Source organism: Pogoniulus pusillus, chromosome 10, assembly GCF_015220805.1.
Source record: "Pogoniulus pusillus isolate bPogPus1 chromosome 10, bPogPus1.pri, whole genome shotgun sequence".
Taxonomy (NCBI): Eukaryota; Metazoa; Chordata; class Aves; order Piciformes; family Lybiidae; genus Pogoniulus; species Pogoniulus pusillus.
Genome location: NC_087273.1, coordinates 38447454 through 38466507, shown reverse-complemented (window position 1 = coordinate 38466507; position 19054 = coordinate 38447454).

The window sequence follows — 19054 nt, the reverse complement described above, 5'->3', positions numbered from 1 at the left end:
AAAGCATCACTACAAGCTGGAGAAGAAGTTGTGGGGTTAGCTGTGGAATTTTAAGGGGAGGGAAAAAAAATCCAACCATGTTTCTGTCATGTTCTTTAAGTATATCATAGAATCAAGCAGGTTGGAAGAGACCTCCAAGGTCATTCAGTCCAACCTAGCACCCAGCCCTATCCAGTCAACCAGACCATGGCACTAAGTGCCTCATCCAGGCTTTTCTTGAACACCTCCAGGGATGGTGACTCCACCACCTCCCTGGGCAGCCCATTCCAATGCCAATCACTCTCTCTGCCAACAACTTCCTCCTCATATCCAGCCTATACTTCCCCTGCCACAACTTGAGACTGTGTCCCCTTCTCTGTTGCTGGCTGCCTGGCAGAAGAGGACAGCCCCACCTGGCTACAGCCTCCCTTGTTGGTCTTTTCTGCCAGGCAACCAGCAACAGAACAAGGGGACACAGTCTCAAGTTGTGCCAGGACAGGTCTAGGCTGGATGTGAGGAGAAAGTTGTTGGCAGAGAGAGTGATTGGCATTGGAATGGGCTGCCCAGGGAGGTGGTAGAGTCACCATCCCTGGAGCTGCTGAAGCAAAGCCTGGATGAGTCACTTAGTGCCATGGTCTGGTTGACTGGATAGGGCTGGGTGCTAGGTTGGACTGGATGATCTTGGAGGTCTCTTCCAACCTGCTTGATTCTATGATTCTATGATCATTCAGTTCCAACTCCCCTGCCATGGCCAGGGACACCTTACACTAGATGAGGTTGTTCAGAGCCACATCCACCCTGGCCTTAAAAATCTCCAGGGATGAGGTTTCCACCACCTCCCTGGGCAACCTACACCAGGGTCTCACCACCCTCATGGTGAACAACTTCTTCCTAACATCCAGTCTGAATCTACCTATCTCTAGCTTTGTTTTATTTCCCCTCTTTCCTATCATGCTTAAGAAGTCCCTTCCCATCTTTCTTGTAGCCCACTTCAGATACTGAAAGGCCACGAGAAGATCACCTTGGAGGCTTCTCCTCTCCAGATCGAACAGCTCCAACTCCTTCAGTCTCTCCTCATAGCAGAGCTGTTCCAGCCCTCTGAGCATCCTCATGGCCCAGGCCCTCTGATCATCTACTGGCTCCACAACTGGATGCAGTACTCCAGCTGGGGTCTCACCAGTGCAGAGCAAGGGAGAGGATCACTTCCCTGGCCCTGCTACCCACACTTCTCTTGCTACAGCCCAGGCTCTGGTTGCTCTCTGGGCTACCAGAGCACACTGACAGCTCATATTGACCTTCTCACTCACCAGCACCCTCAGGTCTCTCTCCTCAGGGCTGCTCTCAAACCAGTCTCTGCCTAGCCTTTATTGGTGCTTGGGATTGCCTCGACCCAGATGTAGGACCCTGCAGATATCTCCAAGGATGGGGCCTCACCAATTCCTTAAGCAACCTGTTCCAGTATCCCACTACCTCATGATACCCTCCTCTCTGCATTGCAGGATTTTGATATAAATGAGATGCAAGCTGATGAGGAAGGAATATTGGTGTGGCTGATCATGATAAAAAAGTGCTGCTTTGGTTAGTGCATCTCATTTGCATATTTAAGGTCAAAAAGCTGAGCCAGATGGGGCATGAGGAAACAATTTTCCCTGGTTTAAGTTGTGAAGGACTTTTCTTTTTATCCTCTGGAGCACGGCATTGACCTTTCTTGTAAGAGAGCTCCCCAAGGGTCTTCTAGTAGGAGATGAAGGACTTTAGCACAACATGTAAATAATTAATAGGTATTAAAGCCTGGACTTGAAGTTCAGCTTCAAGAAAGAACTCCTTTGTGACAAGAGCATCTTTTTGTCTTGGGGAATCCTGTCACAATGTAGCTCATTTAAATGCCTCTGAAGCCTACCTGCTCATCAGATGTGTTGAGAATTGACATTTTGCTTTTCAGCAACAGAAACCTCTTAAGAGCTACATATTTCAATTGTGGCAAGAGAAAAGACATCATGAGATCTACTCATCCCAGGACTTCTGGGGCTCTTTGAAACATGTGGATTATAAATAGGGAGCTTATTCTCTGGAAGGAGAGAACTACTGAAGGAATCATTCTGTTCAATTACCATAGGATAAGGAGACTGGACAGGATGTAGAGGAAAAACTGGATAAAGAGCCTCATGAAGTGCATGAGGACCATAGGGGAGTATCCACAAGCTTTACTGGGCTTGAAAGGGAAGAGTAACAGGTAAATACAGCACAGACTTTGGGAATGTATTTAAAAGTCATTTGGATGACTTGCTACAACCTCCCTTGTTGGTCTCTTCTGCCAGGCAGTCAGCAACAGAACAAGGGGACACAGTCTCAAGTTGTGCCAGGGGAGGTCCAAGCTGGATGTTAGGAGGAAGTTGTCAGAGAGAGTGATTGGCATTGGAATGGGCTGCCCAGGGAGGTGGTGGAGTGGCCGTGCCTGGAGGTGTTCAAGCAAAGCCTGGCTGGGGCACTTAGTGCCATGGTCTGGTTGACTGGCTAGGGCTGAGTGCTAGGTGGGACTGGATGAGCTTGGAGGTCTCTTCCAAACTGGTCGATTCTGTGAACCCCAACCATCACCGTCATTAACCACTTCAAAAATAGAAGTGGTTAACCACTACCCATTAACCATTTCAAAACACAGAAAGGAAGATGCCTTGGGAGAAATTAAGGGGAAACAATATCAGCCTGGAGAAAACTGACAGGAGAGGAGAATGAGAGGAAAGGAAAGCTGCTTGTTTGCTTTTTAAAAAGCAAAAGCCATAGTCCCTCCTTCTGGACCTTTCTTTTGAGCAGCAGGCAGTGCACTAATGCCTGCCTCAGAAATGTGTGTTGGATACCATTAGTTCATATGACATCATTCTTTGGATGTGGAACTGTGTCATGCTTTTTAATCCATTAGCTTCAGGGATCTAGGTGATCTAGAGACAGCATTTGAGAAATTGAATGATAGAATTCCAGTCATTTGTGTGCCTTTTTTCCCCCCCTCCCTAGCTAGGGGGGGGTTACAATGGCAGTCACAGAAGGCTGCACAGAAACATTTACATCTATTGGTGATATTTGTCTGGAAGAGTGGGTTTAAAGTTGAAACTTCAAGCACCTGAAGATCAGCAAATGTTTGACCACGAGTTCTCTGTGCTTCCTATGACCTGACCTCCTGCCCACCTTTTCTGGCAGTATGGCTTCCAATTAATCACACAGACAGCCTCTTGCTTTCAAAGAAAGCTTGGGAGAGAGAAAAAAATGAGAGCAGCTCTGACCCCAGCTGCATAATAGCACACACACTGCATAGCAAATGCATCCGAGTTAGCGCAACAGAGACCAGCGGCAAACGCTGCAGGAGAAGCAAAGAAAAGCAGCTTGGGAAAATGCAGTGCTTTTAGTCAGCCACACAAAACAGTCTCTAACCTCCCTCTGCTCTGCCACCAGCTTTGCACAGATGACTGCAGGACAAGGGAAGGGGCCAAGTGGTAATAACAGAGCTTATATTTGGTCCCTAGCACTAATTGAGGGCTTTGTTCGGGAATGGATTTGCTCTATTTCTGCACCCACTGCTTTAGTTTCATTATGACAGCAAGGGCATAAAACCTTTTGTAGCCTGATCATAGAATCATAGAATTCTTTCTGATGAAAGAAAAATGTTTGGCTCCCATTTCAAGAAACTGCTTCATCTTGCACTGGGGCTGTTCAGTCTGGAGAAGAGGAGGCTCCCAGGTGATCTCCTTGTGGCCTTCCAGGATCAGAGAGTGACAGGAGTAGGGGGAATGGAGCAAAGCTGGAGGTGGGGAGATTCAGCCTGGATGTGAGGAGGAAGTTGTTGAGCATGAGAGTGGTGAGAGGCTGGAATGGGTTGCCCAGGGAGGTGGTTGAGGCCCCATGGTTGGAGGTGTTTGAGGCCAGGCTGGATGAGGCTCTGTGAAGCCTTCTCTAGGGTAGGGTGTCCCTGGGCACGGCAGTGGGGTTGGAACTGGCTGATCCTTGTGGTCCCCTCCAACCCTGACTGAGTCTATGAATCTATGACTAATTTTGGGTGTGTGGTGAAGTTGTCTGAGTGTAAACACCTGCTCTGTTTTAGTAAGTGGGAATCTGAGAAAGGAAGTACTTCTCCACAGGTTTCAAGGGCAATCAGACCACACACATAGGTCATACATAGTGAGGTGGTTATGGATGTTACCTGCCCCCTTCCACAAGGATTCACCCAGACTAAACTCAGTCTGCTGGGAGTTAAGGAATGAATCATAGAATCATAGAATCAACCACGTTGGAAGAGACTTCTATGATCATCCAGTTCAACCTAGCACCTAGCCCTATCCAGTCAACCAGACCATGTCACTAAGTGCCTCATACAGGCTTTGCTTCAACACCTCCAGGGATGGTGACTCCACCACCTCCCTGGGCAGCCCATTCCAATGCCAATCACTCTCTCTGACAACAACTTCCTCCTAACATCCAGCCTAGACCTCCCCTGGCACAACTTGAGGCTGTGTCCCCTTGTTCTGTTGCTGGTTGCCTGGCAGAAGAGACCAACAAGGGAGGCTGTAGCCAGGTGGGGGTTGGTCTCTGCCCTGAGCCTTCTCTTCTGCAGGCTGCACACCCCCATCTCCCTCAGCTTCTCCTCACAGGGCTGTGCTCCAGGCCCTTCACCAGCTTTGTTGCCCCGTACCTCAATATCTCTCTTGAATTGAGGAGCCCAGAACTAGACACAGTTTTCAAGGTGTGGCCTGAGCAGTGCCGAGTACAGGGGCAGAAGAACCTCCCTTGTCCTGCTGCCCACACTGCTCCTGAGCCAGCCCAGGATGCCACTGAAAAGCCTTCTAACCAGCTGTCATTTAAGCAGGCTATTTTACTTGCAGTTATAGAAACATAGAGCTTAAAGCATGGCTACCTTCCAGTAAAGGAAAGAATATTTTGCTATGGGAAGGAGAATGTTCTGTCTTCTACAGCTAAGAAATTGTCTCTTGGCACAAGAGATCAGGAAACCTTCATCAACACAGTCTAAAGAAAAGGGCCACTGCATGCCAGTGATGGATTGCTCTCCCAGTGCCAGGCAGAGTTCATTAGTTCTTGTGCCTCCAGGGCCTCATTCCAGCTCTGAGCCTGCACGTGACAACAAAGATCAAGGATACCCGAGGTTGGGATGACATATTCAGTCCTTGCTGTGCACAACAGCCATGCCTCTGCAGCAAGTGGCAGCACGTCTGTCAGTTGCAGGGGGCTTTATGATGTGCAGAAGACATCCTGCAGCTAAGTCATTTGCCTGAGCTGACAGCTACTGGTGACTGTGTATCTCTAATGCATGTTTGATTCTTCCCAACACAGTCTCCCATTAAGATCCAAGGCAGCTGGAATTTTTCATCCAAGGGTTTATTAAATACCCTTGGCCAAGTTTGGTGATGATTTACCTGCACCTTAGCTGCTGAAGCCTGTTTCAGTGCTGGGCTTTTCCTTTTGAGTGCTTTTCTTTGCTTGCTTGTTTGGATTTTTTCCCCTCTGAGACTAAGCCATGCTGCAAGAGAGTCCAACAGTTGCTGTGTCTCAGCAGTTTAAGAAAGATGTTGAGCTGCTGGAAGGTGTCCAGAGAAGGGCAGCAAGGCTGGGGAGGGGCCTGGAGCAGAGCCCTGTGAGGAGAGGCTGAGGGAGCTGGGGGTGTGCAGCCTGCAGCAGAGGAGGCTCAGGGCAGAGCTCATTGCTGTCTACAACTATCTGAAGGGAGGCTGTAGCCAGGTGGGGTTGGGCTCTGCTGCCAGGCAAGCAGCAATAGAGTAAGGGGACACAGTCTCAAGTTGTGCCAGGACAGGTCTAGGCTGCCCACTGATTCTGTATAAAACTACAGCTTTCCAAGATCTAAATTCTTTCCATGTTGCATGGATCTCTTGGGTAATGAAATAGAAGATTTTATGCTGTTAGGCTAAAACAATAATCCAAATAAAACATTCAGAGCTTTCTTTCTTTAAAGACAGGACAAACTATCATGACTATCATGACTAATCCTTCCCTATGGCTTGCCTAGATCTACCTTGGTATGGCCCTACCCTTTCTCTTCAAATGCTGCTATTTTCACAGGCAGACATGTAGCATTTCTCCTTCTGCTCTCAACCAATTGAAAACCATCTCAAACTTGAAATTATTACATCCCTACATTACCTTCCTACCTGAGCTCCCTTTCTTACAGCACTCCTTTCAGTTTCTCTCTAAACTAACTTTTCCTTGGGGACTGATCTGTTGGAAGGCAGCAAAGAGGAAAAGGATTTAGGGGTCCTAGTGGATGGGAGGTTGAGCCTGAGCCAGCAATGTGCTCTTGTGGCACATGGGAGGAAGGGCAATGCCATTCTGGGGTGGATTAAAAGGACTGTGATTAGTAGGCACAGAGAAGTTCTCCTGCCCCTCTACTCTGCCCTGTTGAGTCCACATCTGGAGTACTGTGTCCAGTTCTAGGCCCTCCAGTTCAAGATGGACATAGAACTGCTTGAGAGAGTCCAGCACAGAGCTACAAAGATGCTGAAGGGAATGGAACAGCTCTGTTAGGAGAAGAGCCTGAGGGAGCTGGGGCTGTGCTGCTGGCAGAGGAGGAGCTGAGAGGTGACCTCAGCAATGCTTATCAATATGTAAAGGTGAGTGCCAGGAGGCTGGAGCCAGGCTCTGCTGAGTGATGCTGAGCAACAGAACAAGGGGCAATGGGTGGAAGCTGAGGCAGAGGAAGTTTCCTAATATCCAGCCTGAACCTGTCCTGGCACAACTTGAGACTGTGTCCCCTTACTCTATTGCTGCTTGCCTGGCAGCAGAGCCCAACCCCACCTGGCTACAGCCTCCCTTCAGATAGTTGTAGACAGCAATGAGCTCTGCCCTGAGCCTCCTCTTCTTCAGGCTCCCTCAGCCTCTCCTCACAGGGCTGTGCTCCAGGTCCCTCCCCAGCCTTGCTGCCCTTCTCTGGACACCTTCCAGCACCTCAACATCTTACATTGAGGAGCCCAGAACTGGACACAGCACTCAAGGTACAGCCTAACCAGCACTGAGCACAGAGACACGTTGCTGAAATGGACTAAGTACATTAGTTTGCTCTTTCCTTCCATGTGTGCCTTAGCTAGAGGCAGCAGAGGGGTTTTGTTTAGCTTTGGAAAGAAAAGCCAGTTCCAAACATTCATGACTTTGATCTGCTGCATAAAGATATGTCTGTGGTGCTTCAGGACAAAGGCCAGTTGATGGATAGGGAAGCAGGAAGCCTTTTTAAAGGAAGAGAAAAGAGCAGAACAAGCCTTGAACCTAGTGAAGCAGGTGACAGCCAGGCAGAGAGTGACTATCTCTGCTATGGTTGCTTGCTTTTATATCCCTAAGCAAAACAAATGGGCACTGTAGACATCGCTATTATTTTCTTCTCACAGCCAATACTCTAATTTCTCTCATTAAAATATTCCAATTAACCTCAAACCAGCACAGTCAGGAATATATAATGGTTTACAATGGCGAACACATCATAGTTTCTGCTTCAGTTAATAGACAGACAAGCATCCTGTACAGAGAAAGCTATATCCCTACTGCCACAGACTTCAGAATGAAGTCATTTCAGGTCTTACATTCAGACCCAAATGTCTCAGTGTTCTGGGCCCAGCAATCTCTGCCTTTGATCACTTGTTACTGTGCTGGTGTAGCCACAAAGCAATCTGTGGCTGGAAATAGACTTGCCCTGCCGTCTCTGCTGGCAGCATTGCTGGGGATTAAGACAATTTGAAGTTCATGCTGCTTCACCCAGCAGTATCAATTCCCACACCACCTGGGTTATCTCTTGTGGAATAGTTTAGTTTCTGAAATAATGGAATTTAGTTCATTCTTCAGCTCCTGATTTAGCAGGTCCCTGAACTCTTCCAGCTGCTGGAATCTCCTTGCCGGTTGGAACAGGCAGAAAACTTCATAGATGGCTTGGAGTTAGAGCAGGGATATCAATAAAGAATCATATGGACCCTTGATTACACAGAACTAGAAGTTTCCTCCAGATACTTCCCTTTCTAATTCTCTCCAGATATTGGCCTTAATGTCTTAGAAAACATTTAGAATCATGCAGGATGACTGAGAGGGGACTTAATTAATGTCTCTATATATTTGAGGGCTGGGGGTCAGGAGAGAGGGGACAGGCTCTGCTCACTGCTCCCTGGGATAGGACAAGGAGCAGTGGATGGAAGCTGCAGCACAGGAGGTTCCAGCTCAACACAAGGGGGAACTTCTTGACTGTAAGAATCACAGAGCACTGGAACAGGCTCCTCAGGGAGGCTGTGGAGTCTCCTTCTCTGGAGACTTTGAAGGCCTGTCTGGATGTGCTCCTGTGTGACCTGAGCTAGATTGTATGGTCCTGCTGTGGCAGGAGAGTTGGACTCAATGGTCTCTTTGGGTCCCTTCCAACCCCTGACATCCTGTGATCCAACAAAATAATAATGACAATTATAATATGATAATAACAATAATAATGGCGATGATAATGATAGATTGTATGGTCCAGCTCTGGCAGAGGGGTTGTACTCAATGATCTCTTTGGGTCCTTTCCATCCCCTGGCATCCTATGATCCGATAATAAAAACAATGATGGTAGTAATGATAATAATAAAAATGACAATGGCAATAATGATAATAATGGCGATAATAATGACAGATTGCATGGTCCTGCTCTTGCAGAGGGGTTGTACTCAATGATCATTTTGGGTCCCTTCCATCCCCTGACATCCTGTGATCCAAAAATAATAATGATAATAACAATAATAATGACAATGATAATAAGGATAAAGACAATGGTAAGAATGGTAATGACAATGATAATAATGATAATAACAATAATAATGGCGATGATAATAGTGATAATGACAATGATAATAATGATGATAACAATAATAATGGCGATGATAATGGAAGATAATGGTAGATAGGTTCTGCTCTGGCAGAGGGGTTGGACTCGATGATCTCTTTGAGTCCTTACCATCCCCTGACATCCTGTGATCTGATAATAAAAACAATGCTGATAGTAATGATAATAACAATAATAATGACAATGGCAATAATAATAATAATAATGGCAATGATAATGACAAATTGTATGGTTCTGTTCTTGCTGAGGGGTTGGATTCCATGATCTCTTTGGGTCCCTTCCATCCCCTGACATCCTTTGATCCAATAATAATAATGATGATGATAATAATGGTAATAACAATAACAACGACAATGATAATAATGATAATAACAATGACAATAATGATAATAACAATAAAAATGGCGATGATAATGATAGATTGTATGGTCCTGCTCTTGCAGAGGGGTTGGACTTGACGATCTCTTTGGTTCCCTTCCGTCTCCTGACATCCTGTGATCCAATAATAATCATAATGATAATAACAATAATAATTACAATGATAATAAGGATAATAACAATAATTATGGTGATGATAATGATCGATTGTATGGTCCTGTTCTTGCTGAGGGGTTGGACTCAATGATCTCTCTGGTTTCCTTCCATCCCCTGACATCCTGTGATCCAATAATAATAATAATGATAATAACAATAATAATTACAATGATTATAAGGATTAAGACAATGGTAAGAATGATAATGACAATGATAACAATGATAATAACAATAATAATGGTGATGATAATGATCGATTGTATGGTCCTGCTCTTGCAGAGGGGTTGGACTTGATGATCTCTTTGGGTTCCTTCCATCCCCTGACATCCTGTGATCCAATAATAATAATGATAATTACAATAATAATAACAGTGATAATAATGATTAAGACAATGATAAGAATGATAATGACAAAGATAACGATGATAATAACAATAATAATGGTGATGATAATGATAGATTGTATGCAGATAGCTCTGGCAGAGGGGTTGTACTCGATGATCTCTTTGGGTCCTTTCCATCCTCTGACATCCTGTGATCCAATAATAATAATAACAATAACAATAACAATAATAATAATAATAATAACAATAAAAAATACAATGGCAATTATGATAATAATGGCAATGAAAATGAAATATTGCATGGTCCTGCTCTTGCAGAGGAGTTGGACGCAATGATCATTTTGGGTCACTTCCATCCCCTGACATCCTGTGGTCCAATTAGAATAATAATAACGATGATGATAATAATGGTAATAACAATGACAATTATAATAATGATAATAACAATGACTGTGGCAATAATGATAATAACAATAACAATGGTGATGATAATGATAGATTGTATGGTTCTGCTCTTGCAGAGTTTGGACTCAATGATCTTTTTGGTTCCCTTCCATCCCCTGACATCCAGTGATCCAAAAACAATAATGATAATAACAATAATAATGACAATGATAATAGTGATAAAGACAATGATAATAGTGATAATGACAATGATAATAATGATGATAACAATAATAATGGTGATGAAAACGGTAGATTGGTTCTGCTCTGGCAGAGGGGCTGGACTCGATGATCTCTTTGGGTCCTTACCATCCCCTGACATCCAGTGATCTGATAATAAAAACAATGATGATAGTAATGATAATAACAATAATAATGACAATGGCAATAATTATAATAATGGCGATGATAATGACAGATTGTATGGTCCCGCTCTTGCAGAGGGATTGGACTCAATGATCTTTTTGGGTCCCTTCCATCCCCTACATCCTGTGATCCAATTATAATAACAGTAATGATAATATGGTAATAGCAATAATAATTACAATGATAATAATGATAATAACAATTACAATAATGATAATAACAATAATAATGGCCATGGTAATGATAGATTGTATGGTCCTGCTCTTGAAGAGAGGTTGGACTCGATGATGTCTTTGGGTTCCTGCCATTCCCTGACATCTTGTGATCCAATAATAATAACAATGATGATAATAATAATAACAACAACAACGATAATAATGACAATAATAATAAGGATATTAACAATAATAATGACAATGGCAATAATGAGAATAACGATAATAATGGTGATGATAATGATAGATTGTATGGTCCTGCTCTTGCAGAGGGGTTAGACTCAATGATCTCTTTGGATTTCTTCAACCTCTGACATCCTGTGATCCAATAATAATAATAATAATAATAACAACAATAATGACAATGATAATAATGATAATAACAATAATAACAATAATAAAGGCGGTGATAATGACAGATTGTATGGTCCTGCTCTTGCAGAGGGGTTGGACTTGATAATCTCTTTGGGACTCTTCCAACCCCTGACATCCTGTCATCCAACAAAATAGTAATGATAATAACAATAATAATGACAGTGGCAATAATGATAAGAACAATAATAATGGCGATGATAATGACAGATTGCATGGTCCTGCTCTTGAAGAGAGGTTGGACTTGATGATCTCTTTGGGTTTCTTCCATCCCCTGACATCCTGTGATCCAATAATAATAATAATAATAATAATAATAATAATAATAATAACAACAACAACAACAATTATAATAAGGATAATAACAATAATAATGACAATGGCAATAATGATAATAACAATAATAATGGCGATGATAATGATAGATTTTATGGTCCTGCTCTTGCAGAGGGGTTAGACTCAATGATCTCTTTGGGTCTCTTCCAACCCCTGACATCCTGTGATCCAATAATAATAATAATAATAATAATAATAACAATAATGACATTGATAATAAGGATAATAACAATAATAATGACAATGGCAATAATGATAATAATAATGGCAATGATAATGACAGATTGTATGGTTCTGTTCTTGCTGAGGGGTTGGATTCCATGATCTCTTTGGGTCACTTCCATCCCCTGACATCCTTTGATCCAATAATAATCATAATGATAATAACAATAATAATTACAATGATAATAAGGTTAATAACAATAATTATGGTGATGATAGTGATCGATTGTATGGTCCTGCTCTTGTAGAGGGGCTGGACTCGATGATCTCTCTGGTTTCCTTCCATCCCCTGACATCCTGTGATCCAATAATAATAATAATGATAATAACAATAATAATTCAAATGATTATAAGGATTAAGACAATGGTAAGAATGATTATGACAATGATATCAATGATAATAACAATAATAATGGCAATGATAATGATAGATTGTATGGTCCTGCTCTTGAAGAGAGGTTGGACTCGATGATGTCTTTGGGTTCCTGCCATTCCCTGACATCTTGTGATCCAATAATAATAACAATGATGATAATAATAATAACAACAACAACGATAATAATGACAATAATAATAAGGATAATAACAATAATAATGACAATGGCAATAATGAGAATAACGATAATAATGGTGATGATAATGATAGATTGTATGGTCCTGCTCTTGCAGAGGGGTTAGACTCAATGATCTCTTTGGATTTCTTCAACCCCTGACATCCTGTGATCCAATAATAATAATAATAATAATAATAATAATAATAATAATAATAATGACAACAATAACGACAATGATAATAATGATAATAACAATAATAATGGTGATTATAATGATAGATTGCATGATTCTGCTCTTGAAGAGAGGTTGGACTTGATGATCTCTTTGTGTTCCTTCCATCCCCTGACATCCTGTGATCCAATAATAATAATAATAATAATAAGGATAAGAACAATAATAATGACAATGATAATAAGGATAATAACAACAATAATGACAATTATAATAATGATAATAACAATAATAACAATAATAAAGGCGGTGATAATGACAGATTATATGGTCCTGCTCTTGCAGAGGGGTTGGACTTGATGAACTCTTTGGGTCCCTTCCATTCCCTGACATCCTTTGATCCAATAATAATAATAATAATAATAATAATAATAATAATAATAACAATAACAATAATAATCAAAATAATCACAATGATAATGACAATGATAATAAGGATAATAGCAATAATAATGGCAATGGCAATAATGATAATAATAATGGCAATGATAATGATAGATTGTATGGTCCTGCTCTTGCAGAGGGGTTGGACTCGATGATCTCTTTGGATTCCTTCCATCCTCTGACATCTTGTGATCCAGTAATAATAATGATAATAACAATTATAATGACAATGATAATAATGATAATAACAATAATAATGGTGACGATAATGATAGATTGGTTCTGCTCTTGCAGAGGGATTGGACTCAATGATCTTTTTGGGTCCCTTCCATTCCCTGACGTCCTGTGATCCAATTATAATAATAATAATGATGATGATAATAATGGTAATAATAATAACAATGACAATGATAATAATGATAATAACAATGGCAATAATGATAATAACTAATAATGGCAATGATAATGACAGATTGTATGGTTCTGCTCTTGCAGAGAGGTTGGACTCGATGATCTCTTTGAGTCCCTTCCATCCCCTGACATCCTGAGATCCAATTATAATAATGATAATAATAATAATCATGACAGTGGCAAGAATGATAAGAACAATAATAACGGTGATTATAATGGTAGATTGGTTCTGCGCTGGCAGAGAGGTTGGACGCGATGATCTCTTTGGGTCCCTTCCAACCCCTGACATCCTGTGATCTGATAATAAAATCAATGATGATAGTAACGATAATAATAAAAATGACAATGGCAATAATGATAATAATGGCAATGATAATAACAGATTATATGGTCCCGTTCTTGCAGAGGGGCAGGAGAGTTGGACTTGATGATCTCTTTGGGTTTCTTCCATCCCCTGACATCCTGTCATCCAACAAAATAGTAATGATAATAACAATAATAATGAAAGTGGCAATAATGATAAGAACAATAATAATGGCGATGATAATGATAGATTGTATGGTCCTGCTCTTGAAGAGAGGTTGGACTTGATGATCTCTTTGGGTTTCTTCCATCCCCTGACATCCTGTGATCCAATAATAATAATAATAATAACAATAATAATAAGGATAATAACAATAATAATAACAATGGCAATAATGATAATAACAATAATAAAGGCAATGATAATGATAGATTGTATGGTCCTGCTCTTGCAGAGGGGTTAGACTCAATGACCTCTTCGGGTCTCTTCCAACCCCTGACATCCTGTGATCCAATAATAATAATAATAATAATAATAATAATAATAATAATAATAATAATAATAATAATAACAACATCATTGATAATAAGGATAATAACAATAATAATAACAATGGCAATAATGATAATAATAATGGCAATGATAATGACAGATTGTATGGTTCTGTTCTTGATGAGGGGTTAGATTCGATGATCTCTTTGGGTCCCTTCCATCCCCTGACATCCTTTGATCCAATAATAATAATAACAATGACAATAATATTGACAATAATAATCAAAATGACAATGGCAATAATAACAATAACAATGGCGATGGTAATGATAGTTTGGTTCTTCTCTTGCAGAGAGGTTGGACTCGATGATCTCTTTGTGTCCCATCCCCTGACATCCTGTGATCCAATAACAATAATAATAATGATAATAACAATAATAATGACAATGATGATAATAATAATAATAATAATAATAATAACAATAATAATAATAATAATAATGACAATGGCAATAATGATAATAACAATAATAGTGGCAATGACAATGATAGATTGTATGGTTCTTCTCTTGCAGAGGAGTTGGACTCAATGATCTCTTTGTGTTCCTTCCATCCCCTGACATCCTGTGATCCAGTAAGAGTAACAATGACAATAACAATAATAATGACAATTATAATAATGATAATAACAATAATAATGACAATGGCAATAATTATAATAACAATAATAAAGGCGATGATAATGATAGATTGTATGGTCCTGCTCTTGCAGAGGGGTTAGACTCAATGATCTCTTTGGCTCTCAACCAACCCCTGACATCCTGTGATCCAACAATAATAATAATAATAATAATAATAATAATAATAATAATAATAATAATAATAATAATACAACTATGATGACAATTATAATAAGGATAATAACAATAATAATGGCGGTGATAATAATGATATTAACAATAATAATGGCAATGATAATGATAGATTGTATGGTCCTGCTCTTGCAGAGGGGTTAGACTCAATGATCTCTTTGGGTCCCCTCCATCCCCTAACATCCTGGGATCCAATAATAATAATGACAATTACAATAATAATAGCAGTGATAATAATTATTAAGACAATGATAAGAATGATAATGACAAAGATAAAGATGATAATAAAAATAATAATGGTGATGATAATGATAGATTGTATGCAGATAGCTCTGGCAGAGGGGTTGTACTCGATGATCTCTTTGGGTCCTTTCCATCCTCTGACATCCTGTGATCCAATAATAATAATAATAACAATAACAATAACAATAATAATAATAATAATAATAATAATAATAATAATAATAATAATAACAATAAAAAATACAATTGCAATTATGATAATAATGGCGATGAAAATGAAATATTGCATGGTCCTGCTCTTGCAGAGGAGTTGGACGCAATGACCATTTTGGGTCACTTCCATCCCCTGACATCCTGTGGTCCAATTAGAATAATAATAACGATGATGATAATAATGGTAATAACAATGACAATGATAATAATGATAATAACAATGACTGTGGCAATAATGATAATAACAATACCAATGGCGATGATAATGATAGATTGTATGGTTCTGCTCTTGCAGAGAGGTTGGAATCGATGATCTCTTTGGTTCCCTTCCATCCCCTGACATCCTGTGATCCAAAAATAATAATGATAATAACAATAATAATGACAATGATAATAATGATATTAACAATAATAATGTTGATTATAATGATAGATTGCATGATTCCACTCTTGAAGAGAGGTTGGACTTGATGATCTCTTTGTGTTCCTTCCATCCCCTGACATCCTGTGATCCAATAATAATAATAATAATAAGGATAAGAACAATAATAATGACAATGATTATAAGGATAATAACAACAATAATGACAATTATAATAATGATAATAACAATAATAAAGGCGGTGATAATGACAGATTGTATGGTTCTGCTCTTGCAGAGAGGTTGGACTTGATGATCTCTTTGGGTCCCTTCCATTCCCTGACATCCTGTGATCCAATAATAATAATAAGAAGAACAACAATAATAATAATCACAATGATAATGACAATGATAATAAGGATAATAGCAATAATAATGGCAATGGCAATAATGATAATAATAATGGCAATGATAATGATAGATTGTATGGTCCTGCTCTTGCAGAGGGGTTGGACTCGATGATCTCTTTGGATTCCTTCCATCCTCTGACATCTTGTGATCCAGTAATAATAATGATAATAACAATTATAATGACAATGATAATAATGATAATAACAATAATAATGGTGACGATAATGATAGATTGGTTCTGCTCTTGCAGAGGGATTGGACTCAATGATCTTTTTGGGTCCCTTCCATCCCCTGACGTCCTGTGATCCAATTATAATAATAATAATAATAATAATAATGATGATGATGATAATAATGGTAATAACAATAACAATGACAATGATAATAATGATAATAACAATGGCAATAATGATAATAACTAATAATGGCAATGATAATGACAGATTGTATGGTTCTGCTCTTGCAGAGAGGTTGGACTCGATGATCTCTTTGAGTCCCTTCCATCCCCTGACATCCTGTGATCCCATTATAATAATGATAATAACAATAATCATGACAGTGGCAAGAATGATAAGAACAATAATATTGGTGATGATAATGGTAGATTGGTTCTGCGCTGGCAGAGGGGTTGGACACGATGATCTCTTTGGGTCCCTTCCAACTCCTGACATCATGTGATCCAACAAAATAATAATGATAATAACAATAATAATGACAATGATAATAATGATAATAACAATAATAATGGCGATGATAATGATAAACTGTATGGTCCTGCTCTTGAAGAGAGGTTGGACTTGATGATCTCTTTGGGTTTCTTCCATCCAGTGACATCCTGTGATCCAATAATAATAATAATAATAATAATAATAATAATAATAATAATAATAACAACAACAACAACAACAATAATGACATTGATTATAAGGATAATAACAATAATAATGACAATGGCAATAATGATAATAATAATGGCAATGATAATGACAGATTGTATGGTTCTGTTCTTGCTGAGGGGTTGAATTCGATGATCTCTTTGGGTTCCTTCCATCCCCTGACATCCTTTGATCCAATAATAATAATAATAACAATGACAATAATATTGATAATAATAATCAAAATGACAATGGCAATAATAACAATAACAATGGCGATGATAATGATAGTTTGGTTCTTCTCTTGCAGAGAGGTTGGACTCGATGATCTCTTTGTGTCCCATCCCCTGACATCCTGTGATCCAATAACAATAATAATAATAATAATGATAATAACAATAACAATGACAATGATAATAATAATAATAACAATAATAATGTCAATGGCAATAATGATAATAACAGTAATAGTGGCAATGACAATGATAGATTGTATGGTTCTTCTCTTGCAGAGGAGTTGGACTCGATGATCTCTTTGTGTTTCTTCCATCCCCTGACATCCTGTGATCCAATATGAATAATAACAATGACAATACTAATGATAATAACAATAATAATGGAAATGATAATAATAACAATAATAATGGCAATCATAATGATAGATTGTATTGTTGTGCTCTTGGAGAGGTGTTGGACTCAATGATCTCTTAGGGTCCCTTCCATCCGTTGACATCCTGTGATCCAATAAGAGTAACAATGATAATAACAATAATAATGACAATGATAATAACGATAATAACAATAATAATGACAATGGCAATAATGATAATAACAATAATAAAGGTGATGATAATGATCGATTGTATGGTCCTGCTCTTGCAGAGGGGTTAGACTCAATGATCTCTTTGGATCTCTTCCAACCCCTGACATCCTGTGATCCAATAATAATAATAATAATAATAATAATAATAATAATAATAATAATAAATAATAATAATAATAATAATAATAATAATAATAATAATAATAATAATATTGACAAGTATAATAAGGATAATAACAATAATAATGGCGGTGATAATAATGATATTAACAATTATAATGGCAATGATAATGATAGATTGTATGGTTATGCTCTTGCAGAGAGGTTGGACTCGATGATCTCTTTGCATTCCTTCCATCCCCTGACATCCTGTGTAATAATAATAATAATAATAATAATAATAATAATAATAATAATAATAATAATAATATCAGCAATAATATATAATGACAATGACAATAATCATATTAACAATAATAAAGGTGATGATAATGATAGATTGTATGATCCTGCTCTTGCAGAGGGGTTAGACTCAATGATCTCTTTGGATCTCTTCCAACCCCTGACATCCTGTGATCTAATAATAATAATAGTGATGATAATAATAATGATCATGACAATGATAATAATGATAATAACGATAATTACAATTATAATAATGATAATAACAATAATAAAGGTGATGATAATGACAGTTTGTTTGGTTCTGCTCTGGCAGATGGGTTGGACTCAATGATCTCTTTGGGTCCCTTCTATCCCCTGACATCCTGTGATCCAATAATAATAACAACAATGACAATAATAATGATAATAACAATAATAATGGCAATGATAATAATAACAATAATAATGGCAATGATAATGATAGATTGTATGGTTGTGCTCTTGGAGAGGTGTTGAACTCAATGATCTCTTAGGGTCTCTTCCATCCCCTGACATCCTGTGATCCAATGAGAATAATAACAATGATAATAACAATAATAATGACAATGATAATAACAATAATAACAATAACAATGGCAATAATGATAATAACAATAATAAAGGCGATGATAATGATAGATTGCATGGTTCCACTGTTGAAGTGAGGTTGGACTTGATGATCTCTTTGGGTTCCTTCCATCCCATGACATCCTGTGATCCAATAATAATAAAAATAATAATTATAATAAAAATAATAATAACAATAATAATGGCGATGATA